The sequence below is a fragment of the Anolis sagrei genome, chromosome 2 (assembly GCF_037176765.1).
Source record: "Anolis sagrei isolate rAnoSag1 chromosome 2, rAnoSag1.mat, whole genome shotgun sequence".
Lineage (NCBI taxonomy): Eukaryota > Metazoa > Chordata > Lepidosauria > Squamata > Dactyloidae > Anolis > Anolis sagrei.
The window spans coordinates 86,811,850-86,818,003 of NC_090022.1; positions in this window are offsets into that span (position 1 = coordinate 86,811,850).

Consider the following 6,154-nt stretch of genomic DNA (forward strand, 5'->3'; position numbering starts at 1 on the left):
GGATTGTAACAGCAAGACACAGGATGATATACATCTGGGGAACTGAAAGAGGGCTCTCAAGAACTGTGGTTGGTGCTGGCCTATCTTAGGTGTTAAGCCACCAATCCAGATGCTGGATGCATACAGCAACTGAGTAGCTGTCTTGGCATTAAAAACTTTAATAGCTGATGCTATATACCACCCCTCTTTGGTAAAGTGGCTGATCTGATAACTTGTGCTTTCGGAGAAATAGAAGATATGTGAGCAGACTCAGACAGAGTGTGATGGAAAAGCAACCCCAGATATTGAAAGCTTCTAACCTGTTCTAAAGTATGCCCGTTGAGGGACCATCGGCATGAGATCTCCCCCCCCCCCCCCACACTCCTCAAAAAACCATAATTTTAGACTTTCTGTGATTGATTTTAGGTCATTCCATAAGCAATAATTTAGGAATTTACTTAATAAATGATTTAGTCCTGCCCTGGAGCATGAGATGTTAGCAGCAACATCAAGAGAGCAATAAGGAGATTTTTATTGTTCCAAGCTTGGGCAGATGTTCATTGGGGTCTGATAAGGTTTCTTCCAGATCATTGATGAATGTATTAAACAAGGTAGGGGCAAGGATGCAGCCTTATTCTGACTCCTCTGGACATGGATATTTCTCCAGAAAGTTATCCCAGGTTGCCACATCTAATCTGTAGCTTCCTGTCACTATACAGGGCCTTAATAAGGCCTAGAACTCTTTTATCATTCAAGTTCTTGTCCATTTTCCCCAAAGTTTATTTCTAGAGATGGAATCAATTGCTGATTTCAAGTCCATGAAGCCTACAAATATTTTACCCTGTAGCAGTCTGACATGTTTCTCAGCAATATGAGAGCGCAACCACAGTACTGGCTTTATACTAAGAGAACGAAACACTATCATATATTCTACATGTCGGATATAAATTATATACAATTAATGTTTCAAGTCCAAACCCAGAAGATGCAATTGATGAAAGGGGACAAGAGAGAAATACAGTAGAAATATCATCATATTAGAATAATAATACAGAGAAGGAACCGTAATATTTTCCCAGTCCTATACTATTTATAGACATTTTTCAATTAAAAATACTTCATACCTAGATCAAAACTTTAGACCCTTCGAATCAACAGTATCCTCTTTCTGTTGGGGACAAGTGAGGAACACAGTCTACTGGAAAAGTATTTTCATACTGTATCTGAATAACTATCAGAAACATTTCACTCCTTTTTCCTTCTGTGGAAAACAGGATGGCCCAGCCTATTCAAACCATGTTTTCCTTGGAAGTTTCACAGAGTCAAAAAAGCAGGAACAGGAGAGAAAAATAATTCTACGGTCTTGTGCAATGAGGAGCAGAAGTGGAAAAGTCGTTATGTATTTGCTTTGACTACTGCCCTAAACAACTATCTTGAGAGGGTATATCACTATCTGACACAAAAATCCATGCATGGAGAAGCCGCTTATATGGTTAAGAAGGTTGTAACGTTTGGTTTGTTTGCATGAATCCGGGATAGAAATACAACCTAGCAGAAACAACTCAAAAACTTAGGACAAAATTCCTGTGTGCCCAATCCCCTAATTATGACTTGATTTCCTTAAGGAAAGAAAAATAACAACAAATCCCAGCTGCTGCCATCAGCATGTTCCACTGTAATAAACACCATAATGAAAACACAATGTAAATGTTTCCTTATATTCTTTGCTACTGACCTGAAAGCTATGACATACAATTGATTTGAAAGTTCAAGTTCATCATGTCATTTAGCCAGCCCAAAAATTAACAACTGATGCAAAATTTCAGCAGTGTTGTAGATTTAATGTATTGCCAAAGCCTTTCATGGCCAGGTTGTTGTGTTTTCCAGCCAGTATAGCCATGTTCCAGAAGCATTCTCTCCTGACGTTTCACCTGCATCTATGGCAGGCATCGTCATAGGTTGTGAGGTCTGTTGGAAACTAGGAAAATAGGGTTGATTTATCTGGAATGTCCAGGGTGGAAGAAAGAACTCTTGTCTGTTGGAGGTAGGTGTGAATGTAGCAATTGGCCACCTTGATTTAGTGGCCTAGCAGTTTTCAAGGTCTGGCTTCTTACTGCCTGGGGGAATCCTTTGTTTGGAGGTGATTAGTTGGCCCTCAGTGTTGTAGATTTGTGTGGATGTGTGTCAGGAGTGAATTGAGAAACTGCAAGTTGCTTCTGGTGTGAGAGAATTGGCCGTCTGCAAAGATGTCGCCCAGGGGATGGCCGGATGTTTGATATTTTACCATTGTGTGGGTAGCTTCTCTCATGTCCCTGCATGGGGAGCTGGAGCTGACAGAGGGAGCTCAACCCACTCTCCCTGGATTCAAACTGCTGACCTGTCTGTCAGCAGTCCTGCTGGCACAAGGGTAGATAAAAGCAAATACATTAAAGCTTAATCCAAACAAAAAAGGGCATTTTATAAGCAGGTCATGGAAAGGGGTCATGCTGAGCTTGTGGTGGTCTGGAGACCCAAGTTTAAAGTTGGTTCTGTTCAACTCAAGCTGAAACCTGAACACACAGGTATCAGCTGTAGCTAGAGATGCACTAACCCGGCTAAGGCTAGTGTGTCAACTCTACCTGCTCTGGAAGATGTCACTTCTAGCCATTATAGTACATGTCCTGCCAAAGAAGACTGGTCTATTTCCATTTGTTTCATCCATTTTCTGACAAGCCTGTAGCACTGTTCTGAAGTGCAAGAAGAGGACATACATACATTTATAGATGGTACCTGAGGTGCAGGTGGGTCCACTTCAGGCTTTCAAAACAACTGCGTTTATTGGAAAACCAAGGTCCTTTAGCCGGAATCTAGATGCAAAACAATGGCATGGGCAAACGATAACATAACAAACCAAGGAATTTCTGATTGGTGCTAAAACTAAATCCATAAGGTCTTTCACAAAAGAATCAATTTTTGGTTTACTTCTAAGCTTTATTATTGTACAACATAATCTCTTGCTGATGAACTATAAATCACCCAGAGATCTAGTCGGTCCTAATCTGCCTTCGCTCTACCACTAGTAGGAAAAACAAACATGCAATGATTCTGAAATAAAACACGTAGATTTCACTGTATGTATTCCTTTGCCTTCTCCACATGTCCTTACACAGGGATAAAACTGTGTTCAAAATACTGCCTCAGATTAAAGATATATTTTATTTTTACAAGGTTTCTCTTATCAGGATTGAAACTGTGATTAACTTACCATGTGACCGTGGCTAAAATTCAAACTTGGGTTGAACAGAGATTAAGAATCACAGATAATATATCTTTCTGTAACAAATCATGATCCTGCAATTTGAAACAGGAAACAGCAGATCAACATACTCACTGTTTAATACAAAGTGTGACTATCACTCTGATCTCTGGGCTCATCATGCAAACTACTGGCTAGATCTTACCCATACATGTTTTTAACATTTAACTGGCTATGATATCAAAGGCTGAAAGAGCATTAACCAGAAAATCATTTATTTAATTTTAAGCATTTATATTCTGCCCTTCGCACCCTGAAGGGTACTCAGGGCGGAGCACAACATATAAACAGCAAACATTCAATGCCAGGACATAAAGAAACTATAGACAAACATAAACATTGAAACCATTTATCTCGACATTAAAATCCACTGTTTAAAACTGTCTCAATCATCCACATCGAATCCGGTTAGCATGGTAAGTTTTCCTATCGCTGCCTTATTGCACAGACCCAAAGGCTTGGTCCCACAGCCAAGTTTTTACCCGCCTTCTGAAGGACAGGAGAGAGGGGGCAGATCTAATCTCACCAGGAAGGGAGTTCCATAGCTGAGGGACAATCACTGAGAAGGCCCTCTCTCTCATCCCTACCCATTGCACCTGTGACAGTGGTGGGACGGAGAGCAGCCCCCCGGCCACCACCGAAATCTAGGATATCAGGCTCAGCGATGACTCCAGGAGGACTCCCAAGCTGTGCACCTGTGCCTTCAAGGAGAGTAACCCCATCCAGCACAGGCTGTAACCCTATACCTTGTTCGGCCTTCCAACTGTCCAAGATGACCTTTGTCTTGTCTGGATTCAACTTCAATTTGCTTGCCCTCATCCAGACCATCACACCGGCCAGGCACCAGTTCACGATTTGGATTGCCTCCTAAGCATCTGGTGGAAAGGAGTAATAGAGCTGGACGTCATCTGCATACAGATGGCATCGGACTCCAAAATTCTGGATGATCTCACCCAATGGCTTCATGTAGATATTAAACACCATGGGGGACAATACTGAGCCCTGTGGGACACCACAGGACAATGGCTGTGAGGCCGAGCTGAAATTCCCCAGCAACACCTTTTGGGTACGACCCTCCAGGAAGGACTAGAGCCACTGCAAAACAGTACCTCCAAGGCCCATCCCCGTGAGGCAACCCAGAAGGATACTGTGGTCTACAGTATCAAAAGCCGCCGAGAGGTCCAGGAGAACCAACAGGGAAACAGTCCCCGTCAAGCTCTCTGCGGAGATCCTCCACTAAAAGAGACCAAGGCTATTTTATTCCCATGACCTGGTCTGAAGCCATACTGCGATGAATCCAGATAGTTTCATTCAAGAATCCCTAGAGCTATGAGGCAACCACACGTTCCAAGATTTTGCTCAGAAAGGGGAGATTTGAAACTGGCCAAATTATTCAAATCCAGTGATGGCTTTTTCAACAGTGGTTTATCACAGTATCTTTTAAGCTCGTTGGAATTTTGCCTTCGAGAAGGGAGGCATTAACCACCATGTCTAACCATTCTGACAACCCTCCTCTGGCTTCCTTTATCAGCCAGGACAGGCAGGAGTCCAGGATGCATGTGGTCCCCTCGCCTGTCCAAAAATCTTGTCAATGTCCTCAGGTTGCACAAATTGAAATGAATCCATTAAAACTGGGTAAGCAGGTGCTCACGTTACATTTTCAGAGATTGCGGTAACTGTGGCGTCCAGGTTGGAGCGGATCAGAGCGATTTTATCCATGAAGAACCGAGCAAATGCCTCACAGCGAGCTGTCGAAGAGTTAGATGCACATCTAAAAACTAGAAATTGTAAATGAAACACTAATGGCACATTTTGAGTTTCACAGAATCATAGAATTGGAAGAGACCTTGTAGGCCATCCAGTCCAACCTCCTGCCAAGCAAGTAAATCACATTCAAAGCACCCCTGAGAGATGGCCATCCAGCCTCTGTTTCAAAGCCTCCAAAGAAGGAGCCTCCACCACACTCCAGGGCAGAGAGTTTCACTGCTAAATAGCTCTCACAGTTAGGAAGTTCTTCCTAATGTCCAGGTAGAATCTCCTTTCCTGTAATTTGAAACCATTGTTCTGCGTCCTAGCCTCCAGGGCAGTAGAAAACAAGCTTGCTCCCTCCTCCCTATGATTTCCCCTCACAAATTTATCAATTTCACATTCAAAACCCAATGCTCTTCAGATTCAGTAAACATAATTTTTTGCTCCTATTCAGTGTGTCAGCACAATTTCTCAGTATGCATCTTTCATCTTCCAAAGTTACAATGTCTTCTTCCTTGCCTACTTTTCTAGCAAAAACAAAAAGAGCACTGAAAAAAAGGCTGGAAATACCTATTCAATATTGAAGCCATGTCTTCTAATGCTTTCACTACATTCACAATATTATGGTGCTTAGTTTTTGTTCCCAATAGCCTAGAAAATAAAACATTCAAAAATGATCACAAACACAATGAAAGTAACTCTACAATTGTATCATGTTAAATATATCAGCATTGTGATGGAATACGTGAAGCATTAAGCAACCACTTTTAAAAATCTAATGTGAGAAAATATTAAAAGACCAAATAGCAGTTTTCCCTAATCCAATGCGTATCTCAAGAAAAGGGATATAAATGTACAGAGTTGGTTTCAGCAGCCAGAAGATGCAAAATTAGAGACAGCTCATAGAGTGTTTCACAAACCACAACAACTCATTTAATACACTAGCAAAATATTTATTTTTTATAATGACATAACAGAAGTGAAAGATTTTTTTGGTGTGCCACGGTAATTGGAGTTAAAGAAAACTGGATTAATGGGATGTTTATACATTTCATTGACAAAAAAATATGTTAGGATTGAAATCTGAACTGTTCACCATTTAAACAAGTGTAAAACTTATAACCACCCCCA